Genomic DNA, 20,556 nt, shown 5'->3' with positions numbered 1-20,556 from the left:
TCATAATGGAATGAAACTGAAAATCAATGATAAAAGAAGGAAGGAAAAATCAAGCATCACTTGGAGAATTAACAATAGGTTGCTGAATGATCAATGGGTTTTAGAAGACATCAAGGAGGAAATTAAAAACTTCCTAGAGTTAAATGAAAACACAGACACAACATATCGGAATCTATGGGACACATTGAAAGCAGTTCTAAGGGGAAAATTCATTGCTTGGAGTTCATTCCTCAAAAAAAGAAAAAACCAACAAATAAATGATCTCATACTTCACCTCAAAATCCTAGAAAAAGAAGAGCAAAACAACAGCAAAAGAAGTAGAAGGCAAGAAATAATTAAAATCAGAGCTGAAATTAATGAAATTGAAACAAAAGAAACAATTGAAAAAATTGACAAAACTAAAAGTTGGTTCTTTGAAAAAATAAATAAAATTGACAGACCCTTAGCCATGCTAACGAAGAGAAGAAGAGAGAGAACCCAAATTACTAGCATACGGGATGAAAAAGGCAATATCACAACAGACACTTCAGAAATACAGAAGATAATCAGAAATTATTTTGAATCCTTATACTCCAATAAACTAGAAGATAGTGAAGGCATAGATAAATTCCTTAAGTCGTATGATCTGCCCAGATTGAGTCAGGAGGATATAGACAACCTAAACAGACCAATAACAATAGAGGAAATAGAAGAAACCATCAAAAGACTACCAACTAAGAAAAGCCCAGGACCGGATGGGTATACAGCAGAGTTTTACAAAACCTTTAAAGAGGAACTAACACCAATACTTTTCAAGCTATTTCAGGAAATAGAAAAAGAGGGAGAACTTCCAAATTCATTCTACGAAGCCAACATCACCCTGATTCCGAAACCAGACAAAGACACTTCAAAGAAAGAAAACTACAGACCAATATCTCTAATGAACCTTGACGCAAAAATCCTCAATAAAATTCTGGCGAATCGGATTCAAATACATATCAAAAAAATTCTACACCATGATCAAGTAGGATTCATCCCTGGGATGCAAGGCTGGTTCAATATACGGAAATCAATAAATGTTATTCACCACATCAACAGACTTAAAAATAAGAACCATATGATCATCTCGATAGATGCAGAAAAAGCATTCGACAAAGTACAGCATCCCTTTATGTTCAAAACTCTAGAAAAATTAGGGATAACTGGATCATACCTCAACATTGTAAAAGCAATCTATGATAAGCCACAGGCCAGCATCATTCTGAATGGAGAAAAATTGAAGGCATTCCCTCTAAGATCTGGTACAAGACAGGGATGCCCTCTCTCACCACTTCTGTTCAACATAGTCCTCGAAACACTGGCCAGAGCAATTAGACAGACGAAAGAAATTAAAGGCATAAAAATAGGAAAAGAAGAACTTAAATTATCACTATTTGCAGATGATATGATTCTATACCTAGCAGACCCAAAAGGGTCTACAAAGAAGCTATTAGAGCTAATAAATAAATAAATTCAGCAAAGTGGCAGGATATAAGATCAACACGCATAAATCAAAGGCATTCCTGTATATCAGCGACAAATCCTCTGAAACGGAAATGAGGACAACTACTCCATTCACAATATCCCCCCAAAAAATAAAATACTTGGGAATCAACCTAACAAAAGAGGTGAAAGATTTATACAATGAAAATTACAGAACCCTTAAGAAAGATATAGAAGAAGACCTTAGAAGATGGAAAAATATACCCTGCTCATGGATAGGCAGAACTAACATCATCAAAATGGCGATATTACCAAAAGTTCTCTATAAGTTCAATGCAATGCCAATCAAAATCCCAACAGCATTTCTTGTAGAAATAGATAAAAGAATCATGAAATTCATATGGAATAATAAAAGACCCAGAATAGCAAAAACAATACTAAGCAGGAAGTGTGAATCAGGCGGTATAGCGATACCAGACTTCAAACTGTACTACAGAGCAATAGTAACAAAAACAGCATGGTACTGGTACCAAAACAGGCGGGTGGACCAATGGTACAGAATAGAGGACACAGTAACCAATCCACAAAACTACAACTATCTTATATTTGATAAAGGGGCTAAAAGCATGCAATGGAGGAAGGATAGCATCTTCAACAAATGGTGCTGGGAAAACTGGAAATCCATTTGCATCAAAATGAATCTGAATCCCTATCTCTCGCCATGCACAAAAGTTAACTCAAAATGGATCAAGGAGCTTGATATTAAATCAGAGACACGGCATCTGATAGAAGAAAAAGTTGGTTATGATCTACATACTGTGGGATCAGGCTCCAAATTCCTCAATAGAACACGCATAGCACAAGAGTTAATAACTAGAATCAACAAATGGGACTTACTCAAACTAAAAAGTTTTTTCTCAGCAAAAGAAACAATAAGAGAGATAAACAGGGAGCCTACATCCTGGGAACAAATCTTTACTCCACACACTTCAGATAGAGCCCTAATAACCAGAATATACAAAGAACTCAAAAAATTAGACAATAAGATAACAAATAACCCAATCAATAAATGGGCCAAGGACCTGAACAGACACTTCTCAGAGGAGGACATACAATCAATCAATAAGTACATGAAAAAATGCTCACCATCTCTAGCAGTCAGAGAAATGCAAATCAAAAACTACCCTAAGATACCATCTCACTCCAGTAAGATTGGCAGCCATTAGGAAGTCAAACAACAATAAGTGCTGGAGAGGATGCGGGGAAAAGGGCACTCTTGTTCATTGCTGGTGGGACTGCAAATTGGTGCAGCCAATATGGAAAGCAGTATGGAGATTTCTTGGAAAGCTGGGAATGGAACCACCATTTGACCCAGCTATTCCCCTTCTCGGTCTATTCCCTAAAGACCTAATAAGAGCATGCTACAGGGACACTGCTACATCGATGTTCATAGCAGCACAATTCACGATAGCAAGATTGTAGAATCAGCCTAGATGCCCTTCAATAGATGAATGGATTAAAAAATGTGGCATTTATACACAATGGAGTATTACTCTGCATTAAAAAATGACAAAATCATAGAATTTGGAGGGAAATGGATGGCATTAGAGCAGATTATGCTAAGTGAAGCTAGTCAATCTTTAAAAAACAAATACCAAATGACTCCTTTGATATAAGGGGAGTAAACAAGGACAGGGTAGGGACGAAGAGCTTGAGAAGAAGATTTACATTAACAGGGATGAGAGGTGGGAGGGAAAGGAAGTGAGAAGGGAAATCGCATGGAAATGGAAGCCAATCCTCAGGGTTATACAAAATGACATATAAGAGGAAAGGAGGGGTAAGACAAGATAATACAAATCGAAGAAATGATTTACAGTAGAAGGGGTAGAGAGAGAAAAGGGAAGGGGAGGGGAGGGGGGATAGTAGAGAATAGGACAGACAGCAGAATACATCAGACACTAGAAAGGCAATATGTCAATCAATGGAAGGGTAACTGATGTGATACAGCAATCTGTATACGGGGTAAAATTGGGAGTTCATAACCCACTTGAATCAAACAGTGAAATATGATGTATTAAGAACTATGTAAGGTTTTGAACGACCAACAATAAAAAAAAAAAAAAAACCACTCAGTTAGAACAAAGAAGCTAAAACATACATCCATGGGAAGAAGGACAGGGATCAACCTTTTTTTTAATTCTATCCAAAGGATAGAATAAAAGACAAAACCATTAAACAGCCTACAATCTACACCTCTACTGGTAGTCAGTATGCTCACAAAGGAACTCTAGGCTCAAATTATTTTATATTGTCCATTAAATCAGAACCCAGTGCATTTGGAAAGCAACAACTTAGATTTACAAATGCTTCAATTACTCAACCCAGGGTGGCAGAGTAAAAACTTAACAGATAGTAAAGTAGGAACACATGACCTACCACTAAAAGACTATAATCATAATCTTTGAAAAACTAAATCACATGTAGGAAAAAAACCATTTCAATAAAATTAATATGTAAAGTCATCATTTTTAATCATATGATTAAAATAATTTGTTTAATCAAAAAAATCCTAAAGTTATGCCTGAATCAAAAATATAGACAATGTCAAAAAAACTATTTTCTATAGCCCATACTTGGATAGGTGTTGGGGTGAGGGCATAGCTGACGAGTATTTACATAACATTTATCTTCTTTTAAGTCTCACTTTACAAATAGTGGCCAAGCAAAGATTTTTTGATGTCTTATGTTTTCTTTTTCTTCTCTTATTTTTCTTGTCTTCATTTCTATCTTCTTAAACTACCTCAAATCCTACTTTATGTATTATTCTGGTAACATTTCATGATATACCACAGTAGATGATTAAAAAAAGGAAAAAAGATGAAACAGAATAATGATCACGTGGAGAAAAGTACTAAAATCCTCCCTTGGAAAACAACCTGATTCCTACAGGGGCACCATTTGCAAACTAGTGATGCAAACTGACCTAACAAAAGCCAAGAGGGAGTTTGCTCTGAAACAAACCAGAATATTCAGTTAAAGCCCATGTGTAAAAGTGGGTCCTCCTTGGAAAAGTCTAGTTGGGTGCACAGAAATTCAAAAAATGTGCCCCCCCCCAGCTCACTCCAATTCCAACTATATATACACCACAGCCATGCCAATTGCAAATCTCGGGCTTCAGAAGAACCTAGAAAGGCAAATGAAAAAGTGCAGAAACGGGCTGGGGATGTGGCTCAAGTGGTAGCGGGCTCGCCTGGCATGCATGTGGCCCGGGTTCGATCCTCAGCAAAAAAAAAAAAAACAAAACAAAGATGATGTGTCTGCAGAAAACTATACATAAATAAATATTTTAAAAATTCTCTCTCTCTCTAAAAAAAAAAAATAGAAAAAAGAAAAAAAGAAAAAGTGCAGAAGCATAAAAACCATGTGAATTCAGACAGATAATTGCCTTTTATGGCCCTTCTCTACAAAAAAGCAAGTCCCAAGAAGTGACATGGCCTTGTTTATCTCAGTAGCCCAGCAGTGCTTGCTATATTAAACATGTTCCACTATATACACCAGAACACCAATAAGCTGGATTTATTTTCAATACAAAACAAGAGAATCCCAGAACCTCAGTTTACTTATACATGGAATGAAGACAATATCTCATGGAACTCTAATCAGCTCCTAGCAGGTAAAACACAACCCAGGGTGAGCAATAAGTATCAACCCAGGGTGACAGAATTAGGTAACATGCAAAGACCTTCTGAGAGCCTAGCACATGGTGAGAACACATTATGATTTTTGGAAAATGAATTATAACTATCTCCGCTACTTTATTAACTGAATAATCCCAAATACAAACTGTTCCTGAAGCTGCCTGTAGAAAAGCCAGGCCCAGTTAACTCAGGTGATATGAACCCCTGCATCCCCCTTCCTGTTAGCAACAGTGAATAGAGAAGCAATCAATTAAATGACAGGCAGGCTTACAATCTTGCTGCTGTGATGAGCTAAGAGTTCTGAGCAAGAATGCCAGGTGCCAAAATTGCCAACAGCAGAGTAATCTATTTTCTTCCCAACTGCTATATTTAGGTTGGGTTTATTACTCAAGAATGATCAGCAATGTGTGTCCCAACTACTTATGTTATTACCTCCATTCATACATGAATGCTACATACATACAACACTACTGATGTTCCTCCTGGAAAAACAAAAAGATGTGGAAAGTTCATAGATATCAAGATGACTGGCAAGGAAAGAACCAATTATCTTTCACATATGATTCAACTGGGAGTAAGACAATCTGCTGCTGAGACTGACATTCCTCAACTGCATTAGAGGAAAGTGTTGCTAAAGCCAGAATTAGACAGGCAGATAGGCAAGGGTCTGATCCAGAGGATATAGGGATTGAAATGTTAATTCCTTCAGAGCCCTTCCTCCACCCTTATCAAGATAACCTGCCCCTGCTCCAACCTGATGCTAAGGTAACCTGTCTCAGGGATTGTCCCTAGCTACAGAGAGTTGTAATTAGACCCTCTTCCTGCCCAGTTCAGGCCACCTTGGCCCCTCCAGAGCACCTGCTTCTCACCTTTTGGCCATCACACCAAGCATTTGCTGGGCCTAGTCCCATACCCAGGAAGGAAAAGATAAGGGGAATAGAGTAGGAGAAAGAGGGAAGCCTAGGATTTATACAAAGGCAGAACACCCTCACTTCTGGGGATACCAGGATACCAGCTATGGTCCCTTTCTTCCTCCCCCAAGAAGTCTATGTTACCTCCTTTTAAATAAACCCTGCTTTATATGCTTATCTTGGCATGCTTCTCTAATGTTATACTTCAACATGTGAGAAAGCAGAACTCTCACCGGTAACCAGCAGTAACATTACCACCACCACCAAGACAATGGACACTCATCCTGCAGCAACCTGCGTGGGTGCATTCTGGGAAACATTCTAATATTGAATTCTCTGTATTTTTTGAGAAAATTATATTTCATTTGAATGATTTTAGAAGGTATACAGGACTACTATTTATAAATGTGAAATTTTATTGCATAAGAAGTGTTTTTCAGATTTTATAAGGGAAGTCAATAATATAGGACTGACGTGATCCAACTGAAATAAACAAACAGAAGTTAAACTTCTACAAATTTTATAAACATAAATGGTGCTATCCTAGCTTAAACCTGTTTCTTAAACCTTTTTATAATAAATTCACCTACTATCCCACCATCCCATCCAGCACCATAAGCAAGCTGCATACTAATTATTCAGAAAAAGCGAAAAAGTGAATTTCTTTTTTTAGATCAGGACACAGTTTCTTGCTATTAATCATTCATTATACGGCACTGTAGGTTAATCTACTACTTACACATTTCACAAAATTGTGATAAATCATTTTTAATCTACAAATAACTCATTAACTCGATATAAAACTTTTCCTTAAATGCATTCCTCCATTCTGGAATGTGAGTACTATGAGGAGGCAGAATGGAGGCAGTGGGAGAAATCTGGGAAGAGGACCTCAAGACACCACAGCTGCTCTCTGTCCACCAGCAGTCAAGTGATGCCACTCCCTAAAGAACAACACAGTTCTCCCTCTCCTGGGATTCTCATCTCCTGCCACTCTGAATGACCATGAAATAAAACATATGGTCAGAGATTGCCTGGAATCAATCTCCTGAGGCTGGCCAAGTCAGACCAATTTTTTAAAAATAAAATGCTTAGGGTAAGGGAAAGAATGTAGTTGCTAAAAAGAGGACCATCAACTACTACATGCCTATCTTCAGAGTAATGGGGCAGGGGAATTGGACTTCTTCAACAAAGGAAAAATAAACCCATCACCATCATAAAAACAAACACAAAGTTAAGTCTCAAATGGTATCTCCCCTCCAAAAATATATATGGATTTATACAGTCCAAAATTTAGGCCATTTAGTTACATGCTGAAATAAATGCTCCAGTAAAGACCCTTAAAGGTCATTTACCAATTCAAATAAGCACAAAGGATACTCTCATTGACACCTGTCCAACTCATTTACCTCCATCCACCAATACAAACCACCAAATCTACCATCTGACATTACTCAAAAAATAAAGGCTAAGAAGTGGTTATGCCACTCTCCTTAACAGCCTTTTTAGAGCTTGTCCATTCACCCATCCATTGGTTCAACACATGTGATTTGCATGTACATATCATTCACAGCATGTACTGTGCCCTAGAGCTAGAGAACAGGCACTGGACAGGGAAATGGCTAGCTACTAAAAGAAACAACTAGGTTAACACTGACAGAGACTACAAAGCACAAGGAAAAGGAAACAGGCAAGGGCAACCAGCTGCCCCAGAGGATAAGGAAAAACCATTCAAGGTGCACTTGGGAAGATCTTATAGGAAGAAAAGAACTCTGGGAAGAGATAGCATCAAAGCAACCCAAATGAGGATCCACAGCACACAGAATGATGCAAGCAATCCCAGGCACCAGAGAAAGTACATGCACATTCTTAAGCCCAGACTAACTATGCTATTAATAAAATACATCTATAAAGGATATCAAGAAAACATCTTCTTTTCTTACCAGAGGCTTATAGCCTCACCTCTGAATCTATCAGCTTTATGCATAAGGTGCTCTCTTAGTGCGTGGACATTTACACACTGGTATATACACTCAGCACCTAGTCTCTCTGAAGAATACTAAGCCTAAGGCTAAAAACTGACACACAACATAAAGAAACAGGGAAGATCAGTGGAGTAGGAGGAGAGTGAGGGAGGAAAGCAGGGAAGACATTTGAAGAATGAATTTAATAAATTCATGTTATATTCTTATGTAAAAGAATCAAAGGGAATTTCATGTTTATGTATATGTAGAAGCAAGGAAGTTTAGTAGAGGAGGGAGGAGTGGCGAAAGAGGAGTATGGGGATTGAAATCAAACTCTTCACATGTATGATTTTGTCAAAATAAACCCCCAAACCATGCATAGTTCTCTAATAAAAAATGAAAACAACGACATACAAAAGCACTATAATTTCTGTTTACAGAATTAATTGGGTTTATCAGTTTTTCTAACTAAAATTAGATACAGAAGGGGAAGTGAGTTTAAAACTTATGGTTCCCTAAGGCTTACAACCTTTAAAGGTAAAACCGCAAAATCAAAAGGAAAGAAAAACATATGCCAATTAAGCTAAAGAGTACAGTGTAAAGGGGTAAGCTGATTTTGCAGTTCAGAACTACAATTTCTCAATGGTTAATTTCCTTGAAGACTGACATCCTCAATTACTTGGGGCGGGGGATCATAAAATCTTAAGAAATATTATAAACAACAAATTCTAGGGATAATTCTGTTTTTAAATGTATTCTAAAGTTTTTCAGATGTTATAAAAATAATTACCAGTTCAGAAGGAAGAATTCCCTACCACGTCCAGTACAAAAGTCAATGCAGTGAACTGCTTATATGTCAACAATGTGTATACGTTAATTTTAACATATAAATTTCTAATAAGTATATAAATTAACATTATATAAAATCCAATGAAATTATTACATACACATAAAAATGCAGTGATACTATGGCATCTTTTCTAAACATTCCTTCAAAATGAATAGCAGCTACTTAAGAAGCTGCATCCCAAAACCAGACTCAGAGGTGCAAGCCTGTAATCCCAGAGATTTGGGATTACTTGGGATTACAGGAGAATCACAAGTTCCAGGATAGCTAGCCAAAGCAACATAGAGAGGCTCTGAGTAACTCAGATCTTGGCAAAATAAAACATAAAAAGGGTCAAGGATGTGGCTCAGGGGTTAATCTCCCCTGGGTTCAAGAAGAGAGGAGAAGAAGAGAAGAGAGAAAAGAAAAGCACCTCAGACATAGCATTCCTTGTGAGATCTGAACCAAATTTACTCTCAAGGTTTGGCTAAAGATCTCACTGCTGGTTTTGCTACCTATTATTACAAACCAGCTATTCCTTCAACTTAGAATGAAGGAAAATAACATACCCACAGTATGGATGCACAGGCACTGGGCTATGTGATGTGTGCTCAAATAAGACAGAGTTACTTCCAATTCACAGAAATCTTCACAACTGCTCAGAAAATAATCTTGGGCTTTTGAATCATTTGTCTTCTAACTGTGACTGGCATTATTCCATTATGTTCCAAATAATTTTCATGTAGTTGCAGAAGAGAACTATATTCTTAGACCAGATTTTTTGTTTGTTTGTTTGTTTGTTTTGGTGGTGCTAGTGATTGAACCTAGGGCCTTGTGCATGTGAGGTAAGCACTCTACCAAACTGAGCTATATCCTCAGCCCCTAAGACCAGATGTTTTTGAAGTTGGTGCTGTCTCACAAACATGGAACCCCACATCTGTATCCACTGGTCACAGATAGGCCAGGCTACTGAATGAAGTAGCATGATATATAAAACAGTACCTAATATTTAAGTGTCAGCAGAAATATACATACTCTATCAAGAAGTTTCAAAATGTGAATTTCAAACAGTTATTATAAGACTTAAATCACAAATGGCTTTCTTGTTTTATTTATATTCAAATGAATTAATGAAGATTATGACAAAAATCTTGTCATCTAAGAACTATCTGACAAGAAAAACATATCGATTCAATCCCCAGTATGTGTAGTGATTAGTCTACCTTTCAAGATCTTGTAAGCCAATATGGAAGAACAACTAAAAATAATAAACACTTTTGTTCAGTACTATGAAGTTACTTAAACTGACCTGTTCTTTAGTAGTTTACAATCTAAAGGTTACACTGTCCTGTCCAGGTGTATGGACAGAAGAAGTAACACTACATGAATACAGAATATATACATACTACAAGCTCAAAAACAGAAGTGTACTATGAAGTGGTAACTTTAAAAAGTTAAGAAAACTATATATTTGAGACTAGGCAAAGTTAAGGACTTCATCTTTTGAATTATTTGAGAAAATCTTCTTGGAATAAATACAAATTGACTTTTAAATTGAATGCAACCACACAGACAAGCACATGTTCAACTGGAGGTTTCTTGAGTGACTAATAGCTTTACTTCACAGAAGACTGAAAACACACTCAAAAGTCAACCAGTAGTTAGCCTGGGGGCAGGGCATTATGGAAGGGAATATCTGTCCCATTTTTCCAATTTTCTAGATGAGTACATTATTTTTAATAAGGCTTTTTATCATTTCTAAAAGTTTTTAAATATATTTGCAAATATAAATGTAATCTCTATATGAAACTAAGAATATACACACCACACACACACACACACACACAATTAAAGCAATTAAACCAAATGATGAATTATGAAATTATTTTTTTCACTTATCTGTATTTTCTTCTTACAATAGCTAATTCATAGAAAAATTTAAACTCATTCCAGAAGTTGCTTAAACTTTCTGTTCCAACAGCTTTACTGATCTATAATGCAGGAATCACAAAAGTCATAGGGTACTATATTAACTTGTTTTGGGGACTCAACTTTCTGCCATCTAAATGAGTAGAACTAACCAGTAAAATTCAAAGGCCCAAACAACCTTGAACTTTTAAGCCAGAATGAAGAGCTGTGAAGAAAGCATTCTTTATGTGGGATGACCTCCCTGGAGCTACATTCATCTTCCAATTCTGCTGGATTAGAGTGGCCCAGCCATAGACTTGTGGGTAGAAGGAAGATACATGATCCCTGCACAGACAGGAAGACAGCAAGTCCTCTGAACAAGCTCCTAAGTCAAAGAACACACACACACACACACACACACACACAGCACCCACACCACAATTGTCTTCAGTTACTCTGGCCCGACCAGAAACATTAGGAGCAATGGATATGTTTTTCCATCCTCTTAATGGTGACAATAAAAACATACTAAGGAAAATAACTAGAACCTATGATCACTTATAAGGTAGCAGGTTAACTTAAAAAAACTTGTAGGACTGCACTGTGAAGAAGGCCCTTTGGTCTAAATGTTACCACTGTCCCATGATTTTTGTCTAGTTGACTGAATAAAACTGACAGCTATCCTAACACCCTGCTACCCCATTCTACAAACTAGGGCACTAAAAAGCATTTTAAAAACACACACACACACACACACACACATGGTTCTTATCAGTCACTCAAACCATCATTAAGGAAGACCATGTTGAGTTAAAGATGCATAAGGGAGAAGATCAGCTGGAGCTGTGTGAGCAATTGTTTTCACAAAGACCAGAGAGATAATGCTGCTTCATCCTGTAGTTCCAAATTTTAATCTATCTCTATAGCCAGTTCTTCCTTTTAGACCAAAGGGCCACAGGGGGGATAAAGAAGCCATCTGACAGGAGCTGGCAGGAAAGAGAGCTGCACTGAGAGGCAGGAGGCTGGGGGGAAGCAGAGGAAAGTATCTAGGGGCCTTGAGGTTTGTTTCAGCAAAAGTGATATTTTAGTATCTTTAATGAGAAGAAGTGAGCAAGGAAACTCATATATTCACAATGTAAAAATTAATATGCTAGACACTGTCATTTTCATTCTGACAAAAGCCTAAGAGGTAAAAAGCCTCATTTTATGAATGAGGAAACTGAAGCTTTAAGTTTAATTCTAGACCGTAGTTTAATAAAGGATGTATTCCTATTTTGGGGTAAAAACCAGGACATGACTATTCAATAATGAGGCAAATTTTCTATGAGACTCATAAACTATAATTCACCTTGGAAGAGATGTATAAACCCTAAATTTATGTTCATGGGAAAGAGGAGAAAAAAGTTAAAAAATAGTTCAGTGATTACTCTAGAAATGCTTTAAAACCTAGAAATGTATTTGTTCTTTGTAATTCCTAATGATTTCTTTCTTTTTTCTTTTTCTTTTCTTTTCTTTTTGGTTCCAGGGACTGAACTCAGGGGCACTCAACCACTGAGTCACATCCCCAGCCCTGTTGTTTTGGTTTTATTTAGAGACAGGGTCTCTCTCACAGAGTTGTTTAGTGTCTTGCTCTTGCTGAGACTGGCTTTGAACTCTCAAGCCTCCTATCTCAGCCTCCCAAGCCACTGGGATTATAGGCGTGAGCCACTGAGCCCAGCTCCCTAATAATTTCTTTCCAGAGGGATGATATTTAAATATGAGTAAATAAAAGCATATCTTGCTATTATTTATGGCTGCTAGCATTTTTATTTTATATGATTACAAAAAAAGAGAATAGTATAAAAAGTGATCATATCTCCAAATTCTCTGCAATAATTATATCAATTATAATTTTTAAGGACAAAGAAATCAATATTTAATATCTATTATGTGTTTTCTCAGAGTGACCCAAATACCATCACCAAATTTGGAGCATTCTATTTAATTCATCCAAGATGTGAGTGCCTAGTACTTACACAACATTGCACCTTGTTAGGAACCACCATTTTTAAAACGTAAATACGAACACCAAACACCCCTGCTATGTTCCTATAGTGAACTGGGAAATACCTCAGCATAAAGAAAATAAGACTGGGACTCCATTCTGGCAGTAAGCTATGGTAGGTCAACTACCTCTTTAAATTCCAATTGCAATCATCCATAAATAAAAAACACAGTTCTTAAACTTCAAAAAACAATATATCTTGGGTGAACAGCTAACTTCTCTTCCTCTGTTTACTAATTAACTACATAAGAATATCGAGGAAGGAATTCCATGTTATGTAAGTCTCAATTGCAATCTTAAGTTAGAATGAATTAACAGAAAATAAAATCACATTCTATCCCTACCTAAAACAAATTATATAGTCCTTCAGATTTTACTATGGCATTAATGAATGCCAGTTCAGCTATTTTTAAAACATCTTAGCAAGTACCTATTTTTTTAACAGTTCAAATTTAATCTTAAATTAGCTATTATTTTTAGGGATAGAAGGATAGAAAGATAGAACAAAGAATCAGCTTTATAATCAGAAAAACATTGGTATAAGTCCCCAGAATTTGTTCTTTCATCTAGATGAAGAGATGTTTGGGGCTTGGGGTTGTGGCTCAGTGATAGAGCACTTTCCTAGCAGGTGTGAGGCACTGGGTTCAATCTTCAGCACCACATAAAAAAAGAATAAATTAAAGATATCGTGTCATCTACAACTAAAAAAAATTTTCTTTTTTTAAAAGAGAGATGTTAACCTTACTCTCAAAAACTGATGTGTGCACTGTTATGGTTTGGATGTGAGGCGTCCCCCAAAAGTTCACGTGTGAGACAATGCAAGGTTTGGAGGAGAAGCCATCAGGTTATAGTCTAAACTAAACTAATCCGTGAATTAAACCCCTGACAGGAATTAAATGAGAGGTTACTGAAGTGGTAAGGTGTGGCTGGAGGAGGTGGGAACTGGGGCACGGCTTTGGTGTATATATTTGTATCTGGAAAGTGGAGTCTGTCTGTCTCTGCTGCTTGATCAACATGTGAGCCACACTCTTCCCCATGATGTTCTGCCTCACCTCCAGCCCTGAGGAACAGAGTTGGCTGTCTATGGATTGAGACCTTTGAAACCATGGGCCCTTAATTAAAGGTTTCCTCCTCTACAGTTGTGCTGGTTGGGTCATTTAGTCACAGTAATGAGAAAGCTGACTAAAAGTGCACTAAACTCAATTTCCATACCAAACTAATGCAGTGTACTATATCTAATGTGATAGCCATGCTTTTTTTTCCCTCTTAAAAAGTCACTGTCTTTCTATCACTCTATACCAGACATTCTCAATGGGAGCAATATTACTCAAGGGGGATCAAAGGTAGTTCTCTGAGGTAGAGAAAAAAAGCAATACTTTCAAATTGGGTTGTAATATCAATTTAAGTCAGATTGAAACTTTCGAAGGTAATACCCAATAAAGAAACAGAGCATTCCACAAACTTGGCACATCAATTTTGCTCGAGTAGTTAAGAGAAAGAAGGTAGTTCATTTTAAAAATAGAAGATAAAGTGAGAAAGAATATGGGGTGGATAGCGTATGTATACTTTGACGAGAGAGAGAGAGAGAGAGAGAGAGAGAGAGAGAGAGAGAGAGAGAGAGAGAGAGAGAGAGCGCGCGAGCCTGCCCCCCCCCCAACACACTCTCTCCTGGATAGTCCTTTGGAGACGGTCAGAAACACGGAATGGCAGGGAGAAAGTGCCACCAATTGGCTGAATTGGAAGAAGCTAGTATCAAGCTACAAGGCCTGCAGCATTTGACTGGCTTCTGAGAAATAATCAGAAGGAACAATAGGTCACACAGTCCACAAAGATCCCTCCCTCCTCCCTTTTGTTCTTATTCTCAGTCTAGAACAGTACATTCTTTACACTGTGTTCCCCTTCAACTGCAAAATGGTAAAATTGTTAAGCTTTACAGAGCTTTGCTTTTTTACCTGAGTATTCTGGTTTTACTCTTTTGCCATCTGTGGGTCCTTACCTCAGAGGTATTCAAATACCTGTCTACCTGAAGTGATGATGCACAATTGTGTGGCATTCAAGGCCTGGAGTGTGACTCTTGCCTTTCCAATAAAATTAAAGGCAGAGGCTGGGTTTTTACCTGGATGTTTTAGGCATAAACCAGGCTTTTACAGCTCACACAGCATGATCCTAAGAATGTAGAAGATGCTCAACAAAATCTGCCAACTGCCCAGTTCCCATGATCCAACAGACACCATACCCAATATTTTTCTGTCCCTAAAGAATATGCCAGGATTGCCAGTCCACAACATTTTAGTCTTAGGACCAAAAAAAAAAAAAAAGCTTTGACTGATCTACTAAAAACAAACTTTAGAAAGGTGAAAAATGGTTGATTACTGAATAGGTCTTATTAGGTTCTGGTGTTTAAATAAATATTCTCATAACTATAGTAAGTTGGGAATCCAAAATCTGGGTTCTGGATTCATCCTGTGCTCGCAATGGCGGCGATGGCAGACTGATACATGGCAGTAGTGAAGAGGCGCCTGTGACCTGTGAGCACACCCGGAGACACTGAGGAGCCAGATGAAAAGCACAGACTATGGTGCTGAAACGGATTAATAGGTGATACCCATCTGCTGACACTACTTTAATGGTGATTTTAAAACTCTAGAGAGGCAATAACATAATGGTAGAGAGTGACCACTGAGGAGAAATGCTTCAATTAGAATTCTAGCTCTGAGCAGATTTATCCATGTGTCTTTATTAGATGGGTATTTGTTATATATTAACAATAAATTCCTGTGTGTCTAATAGATCTCCAGGCACTGTTCTAGACACTAGGATGCCAACAGTAAAAACAAATTTTAAGTTTCTAGATATTTTTGAGGATGACAGGGGTTAACTGTGTGGCTTTCAACAGGCCTCTGGCACATGTCACTCTTAATAGTTACTAAAGTTACTACTGCCTTTTTAATATCAGTGTGTAATTCACATGAACAGGTTTTGTTTTGTTTTTTAACTGTTATTTCCAGTCTAGCAATCTTAATTAATTAATTAGTTAATACCAGGTTTTCTCTTGTTCTAACTATTATAAAGAAGATTCTACTGGGAACCCACTGGGACCATGTCAAAGGAACCCACTGCCTAATTTGGTAAAATGTGACTATATAACAACAACAACAACAACAACAACAACTGTAATTGAGCTAATACACTGAATGAACAAAACTGCTCATGTCTAATAGCAATATCCAGGGAAAGAGAAAAGACAGGAGAGGGTGGGATAGGTCCAAATGGGTGATGCTAATACATACAGAAAACAGGAAAAATCATCCTTTTGCAATAGTAACTTATCCAGGCAAGGGTCATCAAAAAATTGCTAAAACCATTAGTTAAAAGGCTTTGAGTGAACAGAATATCCACACCATGCTAATGTATCACCCTGGAAATTATTTATTAAGTATAAAGCAAATGATGCACCTTTATAGTGGAGAAACCTAGTACTCACCTCTTCAAGTAAACATTCAAACTTGGCATCACTAACAGTGGAACTAGAATTGATAAGTCCCTGATAATTAAGTATATAATACTTAAAATCACCAATGAGGTGTTCTTGACAAATAATAGTTATTCTGCATCCAATCATGCCTCACAACCTAATTTCCAGTTTACAGGAATACAGGAGAAAAAGGAACAAGTTAAAATGTAACATGAGTAAACTATTAGACAAATCCAGAATGCAGGATATTTTGCAAAACAATTGGCTGGGCTCTCCCAAAAGTCCATTTCTTTAACACACACAAAAGGTGGGGAGGCCGGGGCAAGGGGGTTACTAAGAATCATTACTAGCTTAAAAATGAGTTTAAAAAAACAAAAAACACAACCAAATGAAATGCACAAACCCGGATCAGACTGTGATTCAAAAACTTAGCTATAAAAATATTCTTGGCACAATCAAGGATATCTGACTGTAGACTGAATATTAGAATGAAATTCTGGAATTATGATTATGTAAAGAATGTCTATTTTAAGAGGGCAGGTTTAAGTATTTACAGATCAAGTATCATGATGGTACTGATAAATTTTAACAACAACATATATAACACATACATCTCAAATGAAATTTTAACACAATTGTTGAATTCAAGTAAAGTGTAGAGTGTGTTTATTATTTCAACAATTCTGTAATTATGAAAATTTTAATAATAAAAAGCTGGGGAAATGTTATTAAAACACAAAATAAAATTCCATCCTTACAGACATGCCTTACTCAAAGAGTTTATGAACCCCAAATAGGCACCATTAATGTCTAGTTAATTCATGTTTTTAATCTTAGAGGTTAACTGAAAGTAATGTTAACTCAAAAGTAAAAGGAACAATATAAGAGCCATTTAAATGTTTAACATTAAGACATAAGAACTGAAATAAAAAAACTATCAAGAATATAAATTACTGCTGGGCTCAGTGGTACACGCCTATAATCCCAGCAGCTCAGGAGGCTGAGACAGGAGGATCACAAGTTCAAAGCCAGCCTCATCAAAAAGCAAGGCACTCAACAGCTCAATGTAGACCCTGTCTCTAAATAAAATACAAAAAGCAGGGCTGGGGATGTGGCTCCGTGGTTGAGTGCCCCTGAGTTCAATCCCCAGTATCCCCCCCCCCATAACAAACAAACAAACAAAAAGAATATAAATGACCAATTCAACTATTCCTCAAAACATATCACAAATGAGTACATGTTAAACTGAGGAAATCTAAATAGGCTCTGTGGACTGAACCAAAGTTGGTTTCCAGGTCTGTCTTTGTCCTAAGACATACAGGCAAACAAAGTGTAATGAAGCGGCCTAATTTGGAGTCCCGGTGAAACCCTTAGTTTATAAAAGCAATAACCTGCTCTGCTTTGTTTTATGCATGTACTCCAAATATGATAATGTACTACAGTTATGCAAGATACTATCAATGGAGTAAACTGGGTGAAGGGCACGTGGGACTCTTACACATTTTTCTGCAAATTCCTGTGAATCTATAATTAAACAAAACACACATTACAGACGTGTTGGGCTAGTATCATCCAGTCTGAATGTATTGCTAACTGGCTCCTTAAACTTATCCCAAAAGCCAATCAAAGACATGCTTTCCTTCAAAACAATCCTTAAAAATCCTAGTCAATTCTTTTATTTTTTTAATAATTTTTTAGTTGTCGATGGACCTTTATTTGTTTATATGTGCTGCTGAGTGCTCTACCACCGAGCTACAACCCCAGTCCTAGTCAATTCTTAATACTAGTGAAGAACAAAAGGAAATGTGAAGAGATCCATACATTTACAAATAAATGCCTCACTTCTAGACCCCTAAGTTTGCTACTAAGGTCTCATGTCACCTCGCTCCAAAGTGGAATCTGAATTCTCAATTGGTTATGTTTCCAGATTTTTCACATAATCACTAGTGAAGAGGGATCACATTTTTGCATTCAATTGAAGTCAGTTCCAGAGAGCTCAGCGCATTTACACTGCCAACAGCTAACTGCTGGGAAGTTAGCTGCCATTCAACTTCCCACGCCTGTAATTCTTCTTGCCTTCTGAGCCTGCTAACTTAGCCTCTCTATTTCACCTGAGTCTATTTCACCCCCCCACACCAAGAATAAGTATTTGTATCTTTTTGCTCCTAAGACGAAACTGAGTGGAAATCAAAAACCAAGCAGAATCCTCCTTCATCATGCAAATCCTTACCAACAGCCCCTCCTGCTGGAGTTATAACCAGGAGCATCAGCTGTAAAATCTCTTTCCCAGTCAGACCAAGGCCCACAACTTCACAAGAACAGCCAGGGAGCCCTTGCCATGGAGGATAGGGTTAGGGTTAGGATAGGCATGTTTTCCCAGCTGCCAGCTGCACATGGTCCTCTATCCATAATCAACACTTACTCTGGGTCTTTCCTGAGCCACAGGTTATGGTAGAGGTCACTGCATGAAAAACAGCACACAAGAAGCATCACTGAAAGGCCAATATGCTAAAAGGTCGACTGGGTTTGGGTTTGGGGGGTTTTTTGTTTTTTTAATTTTTGTTATTTTCTTAAAAAGTCACTATCTGGTTTTCATTTCACCTGAGCATATGGGTTTTCCATTATTTTTTTTTTAAGGAGTCCTGAAAATACTTGTATTATCCATTTGCCCAACACTGTCTTAAAATAAGGTAAGGAAATACTTTTTGTAGACAACTCAACTGTAGCTCAGTGGTAGAGCACTTGCCTAGCTCACCTGCATAAGGACCTAGGTTTGATCTCCAGCTCATAAGGGGAGGAGGGAATCTAAGGACACATGAAATGCAAAACCATCTATTACACATGCAAATATGAAGTACTTTACAGCTACACTCAGAGATATGGTCTAAAGAAAATACACCAAAGCACCACTAAAGACTGTCAAAAGGCAGGGAAATATAAGCAACTACTTTTTTCTTTATATTCTCATACATTTCACACTTTCTTTCCACACTGACTACTATGTATTGCACTTTATAATCAGAGCCAGCTTACAGGCTTTGGGCCTATTGGGTTACACCTGAGATGTAAAAGAGGGCATTCACTGGCTGGCCACGACAGCAGTGTTAGAAGCAGCAGCACAGGCTAAAGGCACCCTAGGAAAGAAACTTAACTCTCAATTCATTAAAACTCCAAAGCTTACATTTAAAAATGGTACCCACAAGTCTGGCAGTAAACAGGGCAAGAAGTATGTCAATAAATATGGGGGGGGGGGGGGAATGCAGGCTCTAGTGCCACCATTTCTCAAGGCAGTAAAATATATACCATGACATGAATGGAGACTGTTATGGTCTAGATGTGGTGTCCCCCAAAAGCTCACTGTGAGACAATGCAAGAAGGTTTGAAGGAGAAATGATTAGGTTATATCCTCCTAATCAGTGAATTGATCCCTAATGAGATTAACTGAGTGGTAACTGGAGGCAGGTGGGGTGTGGGTGGAGAAAGTGGTTCACTGGGGGCATGGCTATGGGGTATATATTTTGTATCTGGACACTGGGGTCTCTCTCTGCTTTCTGATCACCAAGATGTGAGCTGCTTCCCTCCCTCCACACTCTCCAGCCACGATGCTCAGCCTCATCTCGAGCCCTGAAAATGTAGCCAGCCTTCTATGGACTAAGACCTCTGAAACCATAAGCCCTCAAGTAAACTTTTCCTCCCCTACAATTGTGCTGGTTTAGTCACAGCAGCAAAATAGCTGACTAAAACAGAGATTTTCATAGGAAGGTACCAATGATCATTCCAGGCACAGAGATGGCACTTCACAGATAACTCAACTACTGTACTTAAATTACAATAAGAATTTACTGCTCTTCACCACTCTTTAAAATAATCTTAAAACCATATTTAACTGGAAAATATCTAATTTCCCATTGAGCTGCATGCCAAGACAGTACCACTGTAACTCAACACGATAGTCCTTATCACAATTTGTTAGAGAACCTTTAGATTATTCACCAAGCAACAGCATTTTTTGCTTTTTTGTCTGTTTATTTGTCTCTAGTATCCTCTTTGATGAAAAAAGAAAACACTTCATGATGTGAAGATCAGCATAGTAGGAGGCAGCCACAGGACTCTCCAGATTACTAGAGAGCACACCAAACAAATCAGTTTATTAGCAATCATCACCTTTGGAAGACCCCCAGATTTGAGGAATTAGGCTTGATTTAAAGCTATTCTAAATTGCTAAAGCTGCTAGTTAATTCTTTCTAGAACCTATGAGATCCAGTGTTC

General features: G+C 37.6%; 1 protein-coding gene across 18 annotated transcripts in view; it reads right to left on the bottom strand.

The window, feature by feature from the left end:
* Map4k4 (mitogen-activated protein kinase kinase kinase kinase 4) overlaps positions 1–20,556 on the bottom strand; it is a 183,139-nt gene that overhangs the window by 80,445 nt on the left and 82,138 nt on the right. The gene's annotated exons all lie outside the window — the stretch shown is intronic.

This window comes from Urocitellus parryii, chromosome 12 (assembly GCF_045843805.1).
Source record: "Urocitellus parryii isolate mUroPar1 chromosome 12, mUroPar1.hap1, whole genome shotgun sequence".
Lineage (NCBI taxonomy): Eukaryota > Metazoa > Chordata > Mammalia > Rodentia > Sciuridae > Urocitellus > Urocitellus parryii.
Note: the sequence above shows the minus strand (reverse complement) of the source record. Positions and strands in the feature narration are given on the sequence as shown.